The sequence below is a fragment of the Silurus aristotelis genome (assembly GCF_946808225.1).
Source record: "Silurus aristotelis genome assembly, chromosome: 25".
NCBI lineage: Eukaryota > Metazoa > Chordata > Actinopteri > Siluriformes > Siluridae > Silurus > Silurus aristotelis.
This window is the reverse complement of record NC_139598.1, coordinates 15,216,218-15,232,571: the sequence shown is the minus strand read 5'-3', so window position 1 is coordinate 15,232,571 and position 16,354 is coordinate 15,216,218. Positions and strand designations below refer to the sequence as shown.

General features: G+C 37.5%; 1 protein-coding gene and 1 long non-coding RNA gene across 2 annotated transcripts in view; one reads left to right on the top strand and one right to left on the bottom strand.

Annotated features, from left to right (window-relative positions):
- LOC310719590 (mannosyl-oligosaccharide 1,2-alpha-mannosidase IA) overlaps nucleotides 1-16,354 on the top strand; it is a 207,509-nt gene that overhangs the window by 169,849 nt on the left and 21,306 nt on the right. The gene's annotated exons all lie outside the window — the stretch shown is intronic.
- LOC310719600 lies at nucleotides 1,021-5,998 on the bottom strand. The gene is made up of 2 exons (XR_014531528.1): nucleotides 3,254-5,998; nucleotides 1,021-3,182 (listed from the first exon to the last, which is right to left on the bottom strand). It is a non-coding gene; the product is annotated as an uncharacterized lncRNA (long non-coding RNA).

The following is a 16,354-nucleotide window of genomic DNA, read 5'->3' as shown; positions in this document are numbered from 1 at the left end:
AATACTTTTATTCCATTTTGTTTTTCTTTTTTTTTCACACTTTGGTATAGAATTTAAGCCCCGAAACTTGCAGTGTTTGTAGTACGTGTCAGGTTAATGGGCTATGGATTGCGATTCTCAGCACCATGTTGTTGTCACGTGTTTCACTGTTGGCAATGAAAGTTAAGTGTTCTTGTTTTGTGCTATGGGCATGTCTGTTGAGTTTTTCCTGCTTTAGAACTCCGTACAGGAGAAAGTGTTTATTTTAAAGCATGGATTCATGTGTTAGTTATATTAGATTATTCCACTACATTCCTTTATTCCAATGTAGCTAATGCGATATCAAAACTGACGAAAGGATGACGAAAGTGATTCGGCCCCCTGACTGTACAGCATTACAGTGATACACAAACAGCCATTATTTAATGCAGTATACTTCTCACTCGAGCCACAGAGTGCACACTACAGTTCACTGCTCTTTTGCCTGACCTTTAACCTCAACCTACGCACGCTTATTATTCCACAGCCAGAAACCCAGGCTGCAACTGTTTTCCCTTTGCTCCATTGATTTCCTGGATATAATGAAGCACAAACCAGTACAGAAAACAGCTTTATGGAGAAGGAGCCGAACACTGTGTATCTTTCAGATGCGAACTTTTCGAATGTTTGACCAAACAAAGCTTATCATCAGAGATCTCATCCATGCTCTCTCTTGAAGACATTGAAAATTCTGGGCTGCATTCAGGGCTGAGTGGGCAATCGTATTATTTACATGGCAATTACACTGCAGTCTTCGATTTGGCAAATATAAAAAAATAATGAAGGCCTGAGTTTTGTATATGCATCAGAAAAAAACGTTCAAGGAAAAATATACCTCATCTGCTATTGATTATGGCTCGTTGTTCATCATTTAAATCATAATCATTTCAGTCTTTGAGATAAGAAATAGATCCTATTAATACACTGTCCTATATATATATATATATAGTATCCTATGTATCCATGTGTGTGTGTGTGTGTGTGTGTGTGTGTGTGTGTGTGTGTGTGTGTGTGTGTGTGTGTGTGTGTGTGTGTGTGTGTGTGTGTGTGTGTTTGAAGTTCATTTCTATAGCGCTTTTCACCAAAGACATTTTCTTAAAGCAGCTTTACAGAATGTAAGAGTTCTATACTATAAGGATACTATACTATATATAGGACTTATAGTATTAATAATATATTCAAATGCCAATCTACAGTGTATTTCCACCCCAAATCACTAGCACTGCACTTCATTCTTCTTCTCATATGTCAATATTATGCAAAAATGTGATTAAGTTGAGAACCAGTGCATGATTGTGAATAAAACCCAATATGTGCAATTTACCAAAACCAATGGACATGTATTAAATATAACCTAGTTTCTAGTAGTGATGGAAAGTTTAGCTCATTTTAGTGACTTAGTTTTTTGAATCTTGTTCATCAAAATGAACTATTTGTTAGTCGTTTAGTTTATTCCTTCAATCAGAAATTATATTTAGTGCATTTTAATAAGCAGTATTGACTATAGCTCCAATAATATCTTCTGGTTCGTATGCTTCTTTTGTCATGTGAGTCACAAAATTATTGTAACAATAATGTCAAGACTCAGCAAAAAATTCCTCAACTATTGCATTGTGTATCCTCTATGGGAGTCATGTGATAAAAGAGACGACTCGGACCACAGGACTTATGAGATGAACTGCTCAATTCTGTTGTAACTTCCATTCTTCTGGGAAAATGTTCCACTAGATTCTGGAGTGTGCGTGTTGAGATTTGTGCTCATTCAGTCAAATAAACATTGTTCGTGTATTGAGATGTTCACTTCTTGTTCTCAGTGATGGGTAGAACTTTGGCAACGTGAGAGTTTTATAGCCCGTGAGAGTTCATTGTGTGCTTTTGCAGGCTAAAATAAGGCTTGCAATCTGTTTAATCTGCAATTTTACTTCAATTAATTTGTTGGAAATCAAAATTTGGACATTTATTGTGTTTCTCATGGCTTTTTCCAACAATCGTTTTTTTTGCGGGGGGAAATGAATCCCAGATGGTGTTTAATGGTGCATTTATTGCATTACTGCAATATATTCACCTGAGCAATGATTTTGGCTGCTTCTTCAAGTCAGTTGACGTTTGACTGACTTATAGCATTACTTGAGTGTGTGGATATTTGTTCATATATTTATATATAATGATAAAAATGGCAACTTTACAGCAATCTCTTTCTTGACTAAATGCCCAAACACCTGAGTAAATTTGAGAGAATAATCCCTTTTTTATTATATTATAATCTTTTATGTCACATCTGTTGTTGAGTAATTATCAAGCTGTTGAGAAAAAAAATTCTTTTCTGCAGGTCAATTCTTCTGTTGTTTGTCTGGCGATTTTTCTTTCAAAGATACTTCGATCTTCCCTAACTGCTCATTACACGTTTTTTTTATAGAAGGAAAGGAAACGAAAACGATCTGTTTCCACCATTTCTTCAGTCGAGATGAGGTCGTATTAAAACTGCAGCGGTATCAGTTCACCAAGTTTTAGCGGCGCTGTTGGAGGCATAAATGCTTCAGTAACCAGGATTTAAAAGCAGGTGAAATCTTGAAAATGTCTGAAGAAGTGAATGTTGATTTATATATGAGTTACAAGAAATCATAATTACAGTACTACCTTGGAACTAGTACTGAAACTGACAAGTACCGAAGTAGTTGGTAGCATTTTTAAACCAGTTTAGGACTTAAAAAGCACAGGAAGCACTACAGAGAACACTATGGCTTACATTAGAGTCTTCTTCCGAGCATGCGACGAGTTTTCAGTTGTCATAACGTGATGGGTAGCGAATACGACGAGTTCCGCAGCCGACGAGTACCAAGGTATTACGGTAGATAACTAGCTTACTAACTTAGCTAGCTCAATAGCCATATTATTGCCGCATATACATAAGCTGAATAAGGAGAGGCTAACTGAGAATGAGCGAGCTAACTTACCCAGCAGGATGGGTTCCCCTTTTGAGTCTGGTTCCTCTCAAGGTTTCTTCCTCATAACATCTGAGGGAGTTTTTCCTTGCCACAGTCGCCACGGCTGCTCATCAGGGATAAATGCACACCATTAACCTTGACTGTTGTTTTCTGTAAAGCTGCTTTGAGACAATGTTGTGAAAAGCGCTATAGAAATAGACTTGACTTGACTTGACTTGACTTGACTTGACTTGACTTGACTTGACTTAAATTGACTTGACTTGAATTGACTTGAATTGACTTGTCTTGACTTGTGCTTCCTGATATTATGAAACATAAAACACGCTGATATAGCAAATATTCAATGTTGACAGGCTTTGATGTATTGGACATTATCTATTTATTTATTTGTTTATAATTATTTCGTTAGAATTGGTTTTAAGGCATTTTCCAGTCATTTAAATTGTGCTCATTGGCTAATCACCAACCAAAACTGTCTGTGTTCAAAAACACATCTGGATTCCGACGTTCCGTGATCTAAAACGGGACACTAAGGTGGTAGCTCAGTGGTTAAGGAATTGGACTCATAACCCTTAACCCATAACCCTCAACTGCTCATTTGTAAGTCGCTCTGAATAAGTATGTCTGCCAAATGCTGTAAATGTAAATGCAATCTAATAGTAAACATTAAAACAAAACAGTTCATGCACCCACAAAAGAGTAAAGGAACTGAAAATGCAAATACAAGCAAAATACAAAAAGAGATTTTTTTTTTCACTATAATAACCCTGGTATAGGAAAGGCTTTGGATGTGAATGCCGTTTTTATCCTTCTGTATCATACTGTATAGAATATTCGAGGATAATCTTCCTCTCCTTTACAGCAGAAAGGCTTTAGACCTTGAACAGCTCTGTGTATTGTGAATCTAAGCGAATTTGCAGTAAGTGAATATAAAAGCTGGAGGAGATCAGGCGTCCAGCTGATCTCTGGAGAATTACAGAACGCAATCCAAGGCCAAAATTAAGCTCCTTGCTCAGGACTGCGACTTCACACCAGAATCATAGGAATGAGTACGACTGCAGACATACCTGAAAATCCTACTTGGGTAAAAGTATTTGATTTACACAGTAGTTGAGTATTTGACTCAAATTGAATTAAGGTTTAAAGATGCACTAGCACTCAACATCAAGACACGTGTTAGTAAAAAGCTAAAAACTGTTGATTTGAAGTTTTATTTCCTAAAATACAAAAAAATAATTGTACACCTTAACATTGCATTCACCAAAATCAACACACCAGCCTCATCATCGTGCAAGAATGAACCAAAGATCGAACAAGTCGGTCAAAAAAAAAAAAAAAAAGACAAAGTAGTAAAGCAGATAAAAAAAAAATCTTTAGTTAATAAATAAAATTACAGTATGATGTCACAAAGTAGATTTTATTAACGTTTATTATTCAATGGGCAAATTAAAGTAAATATTGCCTCTGCTGCAGAATAAAACTGTCAATTAAATTATAGTGAAGTAAAAAGTACATATATTGAACCATAAATGCAGTTAAGTAGAGAGAAAAAATTGCTGAATTTATTTAATACTCTGTAAAACTAGAAAGTAGCCAAAAACTTACTTAAGTACAGTAGCGAAGTACATTCACTCAAATACTGTACAACTACACAAACTACAACTTCCAAACCTTGTTTCAGACATAAGAAACTCCTAGTCACAAACTCTCAGAAAAAATAGAGCTCGATAATGACTTAGTCGTTTATGAAAAAGTATTGATATCTTTTTGCCAAACTGTTTTACCCCTGTTTTAAAGCCTGACCATTGCTTGATGGTCTACGATGTAATGGCTTCCCCCATTTGAATTGCTCCGCCTGGTTATTAAATATTGCACTCGCATCCGCTTGCCTGCGCTCCTCTCATCTTACATGACAAATATAAAATTACAATAAACCAAATATCAGATGATTTCAAGCCATCTGTTCCTATTTCAAGTGGATCGATACATTTCTTTAGATTATTAGTTACGTATTTTCACTTGCCTACTTCCTTTTTGCTGCGTGTTGCATTTTTAGTGTTGTTCATTACTAGAATTAGCGTAAGCTTCCTCGCTGTAACCCAGGATCGATAGTTTTAATTGTGGTGTAATCTATAATTCATCATAATAATACCCTGTTAAATAATAGACGTGGGTATTGATCTTTGCCGATTGCGTTATCGAGCCGTCAAAAGGCAAAATGTCACTTGTGTCATCGGTAGCTGTGTGTTATTTAGGGTTTTATTAAACCCATGTCCGTCAAACAGATTTATGGCACAGTACTGTTGAATTTTTTAATCTGTTTGGTCAGATGGGATTTATTTATTTCCTGTAGCACCAGCTTTAATGGTAGAGCCAGGCTTATATAGAGGTTTATATGAATCATTTTTAATATGTTAGGCTTTGAGATAGTGGAGTTTATACTTTATTGCCTTTATTTAACTTTATGGCCACCTATCAGTCATAACATTATGACCACCTGTTGGTCCCCTTTTGCTGCCAAAACAGTTGTGACCCATCGAGCATTAAAAGCATGAACTTTTTCAGCAGCTTGAGCTACAGGAGCTCGGACCACCAGGACCAGCCTTTGCTCCCCACGTGCATCAATGAGCCTTGGTCGCCCACGACCCTTTCGCCGGTTCACCACTGTTTCTTCCTTGGAGCACTTTTGATAGATTCTGACCACTGCAGACCAGTAACATCCAACAAGAGCTGCAGTTTTGGAGATGCTCTGACCCAGTCGTCTAGACGTCACAATTTTATCAAACTCTCCCAAATTCTAACGCCGCCCATTTTTTCTGCTTCTAACATCTACTTTGAGGACAAAATGTTTACTTGCTGCCTAATAAATATGTCACACCCACTAACAGGTGCCATGATGAAGAGATAATCAGTGTTTTTCACTTCATCGCTTATAATGTTATAATGTTATGCCTGATCGGTGTGTATATTCCTGTGTGTTGTTCTTGGCAAACTGCAATGAAGTAAAAGAAATAAAACATTTAAAATGAAAAAAAGAAACTCATGCAGCTTAATTAATGTACAAAAGTACCAGTTTTTAAAAAACAAGAATAATCCAAATTGTGGTCATAAAACAGTCCAAAGGGGGAATTAAAAAACTCAAGAACCAAAGGATCTCAGTTGTCATAATATCAGACTATACGACAGTAAAAAAAAAAAAAAAATTTTACGTCATCAATGACTAGTTTCAGACCTGCGTTCTCTTGCTAATGGTAGCTAGCAGTGAACTGTAGCATTACTCTTTTGTTCATGACGTGCACTGATTTAAAAAAATGTCATACAAACACCCCTTTTCCCTCCATAACTCTTACGAAGAAACTCGTAAATGCAAAGCAAGCAAGCTAAAGTGCAATCCTGTTTATCACTAGATACACGCTACTAAATAACGCTGACTGATGACGTTTTATTCTCTTATACTAACTTGCAATGTAACTTTATAACAATCCAATAGGCATCATTATCACACAGTCTCCGTATCATAAGTTCAGGGGAATTACCACCTCAACGCCTTCTGATGTAACAGATATTGAGAATTCAACACCACCCTGTTATAGAAAAGCAAATAATCTGCGGCTGTACACATAATATGCTAAACATATTGCATACATAATCTGGAATCAGCATTGTGTACAAGTTAGTGCCACAGTGTTACTCTCTGCAGTGACAGTGTTAGCAGTGTTAATGCCAAATCTGACGGTGCTCTAATAAAGTACTTTACTGTGCCAAATTGAGCATGCTCCCAGAAATTTCATTAAGGCTTCTCATTCATTTCTATAAAACGTTCCTCAGAGCCTCATCCTCAGACTTTATCCCTGTCTTACCTGTTTCTACGTCTGTCTTTCTGTCAAATACCTGTTACACAATTCTGTGCTCTTTGCAATTTTTTTTTCTTCTGGTCTACTTTGATTACATGTATACCCTCTGGGTCTTCTCAAATCCAATGTGTAAAGTTTTCTAGTTGCCCACCTTTGGGAGTTGGGGTCCCTGCTTATCAATATTTCATTCCTGTGGGCTGAAAGTATTTTGTCTGACCTAGCGGTTTACATTTTCTTACCGTGGCAAATATTCAGTGGAGGGTTTTGCAGGATAGATTGTGAAGAGCCAGACAAATGTGTGTGCTTTTCTCTATGTCTGGGCTGAACCGAATCTAAAATCTTAAACTGCTTAAAAAAAAAAAATTCTGTAGGGCTCTTAAGTAAGTGCTTTAATTTTCAAAGCCTTAGCTCTATGCTTTGCCTGGTTTCTTCGCTCGCTATTCTTGTTTGGTGGGAATGCAGTGAAAAAACGATGGTGTTATGTAATGTTTGGCAGTAAAAATGGTGGCATTATGAGGTAAGAGTATTGGCAAGAATAGTGTGGTGTTGGGAGTAAAGTGTTGGTGAGAATGATGCTGTGTTGGGAGTAAAGTGTTGGTGAGAATGGTACTGTGTAGGGAGTAAAGTGTTGGTGAAAATGGTGCTGTGTAGGAAGTAAAGTGTTGGTGAGAATGGTGCTTTGTTGGGAATAAAGTGTTGGTGAGAATGGTGTGGTGTTGGGAATAAAGTGTTGGTGAGAATGGTATGGTGTTTGGAGTAAAGTGTTGGTAAAAATGCTGTGGTGTTGGGAATAAAGTGTTGGTGAGAATGGTGCTGTGTTGGGAATAAAGTGTTGGTGAGAATGGTGTGGTGTTGGGAATTAAGTGTTGGTGAGAATGGTTTGGTGTTGGGAATAAAGTGTTGGTGAAAATGGTATGGTGTTGCGAGTAAAGTGTTGGTGAGAATGATGCTGTGTTGGAAATAAAGTGTTGGTGAGAATGGTACTGTGTAGGGAGTAAAGTGTTGGTGAGATTAGTGCTGTGTTGGGAATAAAGTGTTTGTGAGAATGGTGCTGTGTTGAAAATAAAGTGTTGGTGAGAATGGTGTGGTGTTGGGAATAAAGTGTTGGTGAGAATGGTGTGGTGTTGGGAATAAAGTGTTGGTGAGAATGGTGCTGTGTTGGAAATAAAGTGTTGGTGAGAATGGTGTGGTGTTGGGAATAAAGTGTTGGTGAGAATGGTGCTGTGTTGGGAATAAAGTGTTGGTGAGAATGGTGCTGTGTTGGGAATAAAGTGTTGGTGAGAATGGCTTGGTGTTGGGAATAAAGTGTCGGTAAGAAGAGATTGGTATTGTGTTGGGAATGTAGTATTGGTAAGATTGGTGGAAAGTGTTTAGTGGTAAGAATGGCTTGGTGTTAGGAATGTAGTGTTGGTTAGTGGGAATGGCTATATGAGGCTGGAGAGAATAGTGGTGTGTTGATTAGTGGTTGAATTTTGAGTGTTGGTGCTAAGAATAGTTGTGTGTTGGGAATGTAGTGTTGGTGTGAAAGATAGAGTGTTGGGAACGTAGTGTCGGCAAGCCTGGTGGTATTTTCTAGAGGTCGACCCATTTAACCGATACCGATAGCTGTATGTTGGACTGTTGGATCGTACTTGTCAATAATCAATTAATCGACCGATAGTTCTTAAAATGGATACTGGTCTGTATCCATTTTAAGGATACAAAATGGATCCAAGGTTTATTACTTTTTGTACATACGCTTTTGTGACAAACAGGAATTAATTTTATTTGCACACTGAAGCAGCTGTGCATATTTTTACTGGACTACACTTTTCCGCTTTATATTCGCAGCCTGGTTTTACTAGCATATTTGTGTTAATTATTGTTGCCTTGCCAGATAATGACTCGTTTTCAAAAGTTTGTGTGAAAAGGGCACATACGTTAATCACTGTTCTTCCCCTACTGAGGCCACTAATAAAAATATCCTGCCCTCTGCGAGACCCCACATCCCATTTGCTGTTCACGTGACTCTTGTCTTACATAAGCCAGTAATTCAGCAGCTCTAATGGCCTATTAAGAAGGCTTTAAATCTTAAACGGAAGCCAAATTAAAGTTATTAAAGTTATTTCAACTTTACATATGAGCAAAATTCAAGCAATTTGTTTGTGAATAAACGGTCATTGCTCGGCCTCTGATGGAGCCATTTGGATGAAAATCACTTTCAGGGGGATTGTGCCGTGCTGCTATGGATGCCATGAAGCTATATTTGTTACGCAGTGGTATATATATATATTCCATTTCACAGGCTTCTGTGCATCTCATGGAACTTGATCTTGCATGATTTATTATAGTGCTAATAAACTGGAAACTACACGTTTCTCCTCAAATGGCTAGTAACCTTTAAATAAATGACTCCTGCACCTCTGGCCTTTTTCTCAAAATACTGCAGACTTTGTCTTTGAGCGCTTTTGATTTGCTGGTGGTGGGGTACCAATGGAGTTCATTTTACACACTGTTGATGAGCTTATGTTGTGGTGCTTTCAATTCAGTTTGATATTGAAAATGGTTGCCTGGTGATTTACATTTTACATTTGAAATTTTACATTTGGGACATTTAACATTTGGAATTTTACAGGAATTTGGTAGATTTGGGGTTAAGGGCCTTGGTGTGGCCGGGATATGCCCAATGCTACACTACCACCTCCCTATGACCCTCTGGTGATGATATCATGTCTATGGAATGATTCTAATTAGCTACCCATGATATCCAAACAGGACACACCAAGTTTTGAGATCAAAGACTACCAAGTCATATTGTCCTCTGTTACAAATTGCTTGAATTGGTAATGAAAATCTTTTTGTAGGGTCTTTAATATTTGGAAATGTAGAAATTCCTTTATTAGAATTCATAAAAGCTAGGCAGATCATCAGAATACCTCATATTATTGGCATGATGTTCCTCAAGTGCCAGCTCTATATATAGTTAAGCTGCACTTACTCCTAGAAAAAAAAAACAAGAAAATGTAATCTTCCGTCGTAGTCCCAGAAAAAAAGAATCTGATTGCTGTCAGAATGAGTTTGACAAATTTGACTGCACATGCATCCTCTTGCCCGTGTGAAGATTAGCAGAGATGGGAAGTGATGACGCTTTTATTTCCTCCATGTAACAAACTAAGACAGGAACAGCACATGTAATCGCATCACAGCGAGGAGAAAAATCGCCATCTGAGAGTGGTGCATCGTGTGCACCAGACAAAGTGTGAAAACTTTTTTCCCTCATAGAGACAGCAGGAGAGCTGCAACACGACACAACGAGAGACACCCCAGTGATGAATATAAACACATCACAGTCTGAATGCAATCACACTTTCTTTCCCTTCATTTTAAAAAAGACAGTGATGTCTTGTTTCTTTGCTGCTTGTCCTTACATTGGTGAGTCTCAGGTACAGTGAGTCCAAACATACAATGATACCACTGAAAACCTTCAGTACCCAGTGTACTTTCGTTTGCTATACCAAGTTTTTTTTATACTCACACAGAGGGACCTATTTAAGGGTTTCTCAAGGTGCAACCTCAATAATCACACACCCATTCATACACTGTGGACAATTTGGAAATGCCAGTCATATTACAATGCATGTCTTTGGATTGGGGACGATCCAGGGTGCTCAGAGGAAACATGGGGAAAATATGAGCTCTCTACAGCCACATGGTGAAGGCAGGACTTGAATAGTATTCGATAAATTGTGAATAATTGTCAGCATTTACGTTTGCAGTATTTGGCAGATGCTCTTTTATCCAGACAAATTATTTAAACAAATGAGCAGTCGAGGGTTAAGGGCTTTGCTCAAATGCCCAGCAGTGGAAATTTGGTGGTGCTGGGATTTAAACTTACAACCGTCCAAACAGAAGTAAAACATCTTACCCACCAAGCTACCACTTCCTGATATTTAATCCGGGTATATTATTATTTGCAAATTAAATTCTTTGGTCTAGTCTAGATCTACGACTGGGTTTTAGTGCCTCGTTAAAAAAAAACAAAAAGTCGTAGCAATATGAGAATAAAGTCGTAGCAATTTGAGAATAAAGCATCAAATGCGTCGGTGTTCAACACCCTCAGAAACATGTCCTCTTTGAATATTTAACCATTGATATCCTTGAAGTCAACCACTCGTCACTATTTCAGACTGCACAATAGAGGCGATTTCTTCAATTTCTTTTGTCTGGTTTTTTTTCTGAATTAATTAAGTTACCTACTTAACTGCTGCAGTGTCAGTTTACTGATTATAACTGTCTATTGCTAGATCCTAACCAAAGAAAGATTTATACAAATCCCTTTTATGCAAAACAGCTACACGTACTTCTCTCAATTTTGAGATTTTTCTCGAAATATTACCACTTTAATCTCACATTGCTACGACTTTATTCTCAAAATATTACGACTTTATTTTCATAATCTTAGAGTTTTTTTTTTCCATTAAAACGGCGTCTAGATCTGATACCAGGGACCGTTAAATTCTTAGATAAAGTGCTTATGTAATTTGTAACTTCATAGACAAACTTTGTTAGAATATAATTTGCTAATTTGCATAGTAATATTAATAATAATGCTAATTTGCCAGCTACGATTAACAGCTAATATCCAGAGGTGGAAAGAATAAAGAAATATATATTCTTTTTGAGAAAAAGTACTGTTACTTCAGTAAAATTTCACTTAAGTACACGGAAAGTTACTGGTCTAGAAATCTACTTAAGTAGAAGTTAAAAGCTAAAAAGTACAAATTAACTCAAAGTAAAATGTACTGTACCAAGTTTTTTTTTGTAGTTAAAAAATGATAAGGGGCTATAAATCTCCAACTAGTTGTTTCAAATTGAAGGAACATCTGTACAAATTAAATTGCAATAACTAAAAAAACCCTGAGTAAAAAGTACGAGTTATGCACTTTCTCAGCAAACAAATAATCTCCTGTTATAGCGTCTTTTATGATTATGAGAAAAACGCAAAAACAACTTTTAATTGGACGGCATTTCGCTGTCAGCCGGCTCTGCATCACTGGCGTCTGTCTTGTCCGTCTCCATTTTAATTTCTTGTGATTTTAGAGAGTTTGTTCTCCGTCAATCAATGAGTGCAGTAGTTTCCAAGTATAAGCAAACAAAACATAATTAAGTCAAAGTAAAATGACATATTTTAACAGATACTTTAATTGGTGGAAGTACAGACAACAACTACTTAATTACTGTAATGCGAGTAAATGTAATTTGTTACTTTCCACCTTTGCTAATATCTATAGGTCTATAGCTTCAGAAATCACAGTCGTTTTCCACAAGCTTTCTCCTATTGAGCGAACGACGTGTCTGTCTGCTACTTAATGCATACCGTAGACACTTTGCTCTTATTTGAATGTAATCGGTGTCCATTTATTGCAAACGCAAACTGGCATGCGCTGACAACGAGGCCAGGCACGTACTGTATGCTTTAATAGCAGGTGTAAATGTAAGGATGTGTGTGTAACGCTGAGCCGTATGTTAATACCTGGTATAGAAATGGGAGCCTTTGAAAGATATTGCAGTCTGTAATTTAACCTTTTTGGGTTCGCTGTTTAAAAAGCAATATACACAGCAGCGCTTGCTACAAGGGCTAAGCGATGTGAAGTCGATTGTAAACGGATCAGCTGCTAATAAAGACTGAGGCTTTGAACAGGAACAATACAGAGGCAGAGGAAAATTAGGCTTCGTGTAATTACAGCCTCACTCGCTTTCTTCGGCTGTGCCTCCATATCGTTCAGTGCAACCGGCAATTTTTCTGTTCATTTTTCATCGTCCCTCTTTTCCTCTCCTTCGCTTACATGTAGTCGATCGGCTAAAATGGGTCCGGTTATCTTATTACGCTTTGTGCTAAAGCATTGACTTCAATGTGGGTTTTTAGTAAAGGGAAAATGCAGAATTTAGTTCTTGGAGCTGTTCTAAATAATAAAAGAAGTGGTAAATTGTAAAAGAAAGAAAAAAACACCTATGTTTACACTATATTGCCAAAAGTATTGGGTCACTTGGTCATGTGATTTTTGAGCATTGCATTCCACATTTACTCCCAATTTGCTCTTATAATTCCCTCCACACTTCTGGGAAGATGTGCCACTAGATTTTGGAGTGTGCTTGAGGATATTTGTGTTGATTAGCCACAAGGGGATTACGAAAGGCAGGTACTCAGCAGTCCAATTTATCCCAAAGGTGTTCAGTAAGGATGAGATCGGAGCTCTATAGCAGGCCACTCAAGAGCTTCCTCTTTAAAGCATGTAAACCAGATCTTCAAGGAGCTCACTTTGTGCACAGGGGCACTGCCATGCTGGAACTGGTTCGGGTTTTCCATGTTCAAGTGAACGCAAAATTTTATTAAAGCGCATCTAAAGACGTCCTGTACAATTGAGTGCCTCCAGCTTTGTGGTAATAGTTTGGAAATGGGTTGGACTGGAAATTCTTGAGTGGTCTGCTATAGAGCTCTGATCTTTTGGACCAACCTTTAGACCATTGGGATGAAATTTGGAATGCTGACTGCACCCCAGGAATCCTCACCTCACCTAAATCAGTACCTGACTTTATTTGTGGCTTTATGACAGTGAATGAGAAGTAAATGTGGAATCAGAGTTTCCAAAAATTTCCAAAGAAATATGGGTCAGGTGTCGAAATTTTTGTATACACATTGTAGCTAGTGAGTGACAGAGTACTGTATGTATCATTCATTCTTTTTGCTAACTAGACAGGCGGTTTCAAGAGTTGACGTCTCTCTTTTTTCACTTCAGGGCTTTCAGGTGCTTCTGTTATCATTGGAGATTTCTGAACACCTGTTTAACTGTCACCCGTTCCATAATTTTTATGATAATTGGTTCATCCACTGTATTTACTAGATTTTGGAGTGTGTTTGTGGAGGTTTGTGCTCATTCAGACACAAGGGTGTTAGTAAAGTCAGGAACTGATGTACTGTAGGTGAGAAGGTGAGGAGGCCTTAGGTACAGTCAGTGTTCACATTCATCCCAAAGGTGTTCAATAGAATTGAGGTCAAAGCTCTGAAACAGGCTGCTTATAATCTTCCATTCCAACCCAAGTAAACCATATCTTCATGGAGCTCGCTTTGTACACTGAGGCATTGTCATGCTGGTTACACGATAACGTAAATTCATTTAATAACACGCGTTTAATGACTATTTTCTTTACAAATATAAATACATAAATATGTAGGGCGAAATTAAAACCTTTAAGGCAGCACACATTTATTCACGACATCCTTTTTCTTTTTACTCAAATAATAATAATATCGATAAACTCCATCAAAGAAATCTTTTTCATCACTAAACATTTGTTTTACTGATGCGCCAAGTCTCAAATAAAGCACCAAAATCCACCATGAAGCAAACATCCGGCAACTAAAACCGTCCGTGTGGAAACATAGCATGGCCATGTTGATTAGAGTATTAAAAACCAAATCTCTTTTAACTCATCGATTGGTGGGTTTAACAGAATAATTTCTTCCCTGGGAAGAGTTTCAGGGACAAAAACTCCTGCCTCCTCACAACAACCTCCCATGTATATATCTCAGCTGGATTAACCTCAACCTCGAAACCAAAGAATCGGCTAAAAAAAAAATCAGTACTCAGGATCTGACACAGTTTAAGTAAGGGTCGCCATGACAAGAGCCTTCCTCTTCAGCTGTACAAAAACACCAAGGTTGAATTGTTGAAGCTGACAGCTCACCGGAGCCACTTTTCGGCCATGTGAGACCAGCTGCCACCTCATGTTAAAGCACCGAGATCCAGATAAGAACTGGGAAAGTTCATTTCATCTGGGTCAGGAAGAAAAAAAGAGATGGAATTTTTATAGAAATTATTAATGGTAGGAGCGTTGGAGAATGCGTCCAAGACTTTCCTGTGGCATCGTAAAATAAAATAAAAAATGTAAACTAAAAGGAGAGAATTGTTGAATATAATAATTTTTAAAAAAGGAGGAGGAATTTGATGAGTGTTTATAAAACAAATCTGGATATTTAAAAGCAGAATCCACTTGATGGCACATAAGAGCCAAACCATCTCAGTCAACATGTAAATTTGATAAATTTTCGCTGATGTTCTGATTGTCATCCTGATCTTTTAATTAATGATTATAATCAAATAACTACTCTAGCATGTATGTAGATTTCTACATAAGTATTATATATAATATAATGGTCAGGTGAGTTAAAATGTTGTATTTATTTTGTACCCTGCCTGTCAAATGTTTAGAAACACCTAACCTTTTATTGTTTTTGAGAGACCCATTCATGTTCCTTAAACAAACTCAGTTCAGTCAGACCCCGACCGACGACCACTTTCGACTTACAACATTTCGGAGATACGCCGGTGACCTCAGACGAAATAAATTCAAAATAAATAATCGAAGAAAATCAAAAATAAAAAAAAAAACGTTCAAAACCCACGCGCGGTAAGTAGATTTGACAACTACGCAAAATGTGCGGAGGAAAAAGTATGCCTGGCAGGCATGCATTGTGGGTATCAGAGACGCTCTAATTGGCATGATGTGTTCAGAGCGATCTCATGCGTTCTCGTATTTTGTGAAGTGATTTTACCCTTTGCTGCTTCATTTACCATGGCTGAAAAACGCAAAATCAGTACGTCTGTTGCTGATAGAGAAAAGAAGCAGAGAAAAGCAATTTCACTTAAGGATGTACCTTGTCTGCGTCATAACGCATCGTAGTCACTTTTTTCAACTTATGACCTGATGGACTTACGACCGGTTTTTCGGTCCCTATCTACGTCAAGTTGGGGTCTACCTGTATATAAATATACAGATATTAAACTTTATTATCTTGGAAAAATCCTCCCTACACATGAATAACAGTTTTAGACATTCTAGGCACCTGGGCGGTTCTTTTCCGCGAATATTCAGCTACAATACTTTTTGTAAAAAAAAACCTGCCAGGGTTGTTTTTCCCTAGATGGAGATTTCCTTCTGATCTTGCTATTCAGTTCATCCCAGAGTATTTCAATAGGATTTATGATCCATGATGGACAAAACGAATGTTTGCTCTCAGAGTCTCGACGTATGATTTGGGTCATCGTCTTGTTGTATGATGAAATCAGTTCTAATTAGCCACAGTCCAGACTTAATTCCATGGTGTTATAGTATGGAATGGTAGCCATGTTAATTCAGTGTTCTCTTATTCTCTTGCAAGTCTCCAACCTTCCCTGCTCCAAAACAACCTCAAAACCATTAAGCTTTCACCTTGATGTTTGACTGTGAATGTGAAGCAGTCTGCTAACATCTTCATTGTTCTTTTGGAGCCAAAAATGCCACATTTGGACTTTTCTGTTTACAGAATTTACTTACAGTCATTCACTGTCTAGTTTGTGGGTGTTTTTTTAGTTTGTTGCATACAAACAAAATATCCTTTATTTATTGCCACAGGAAAAACGTTGATAGTTTCCTCCTGTATTATACATGTAGCTCTGATGTTCAGCAAATTATAGACAGACTTTCACATTCAATACTTATTACAAGATGTGTACACTG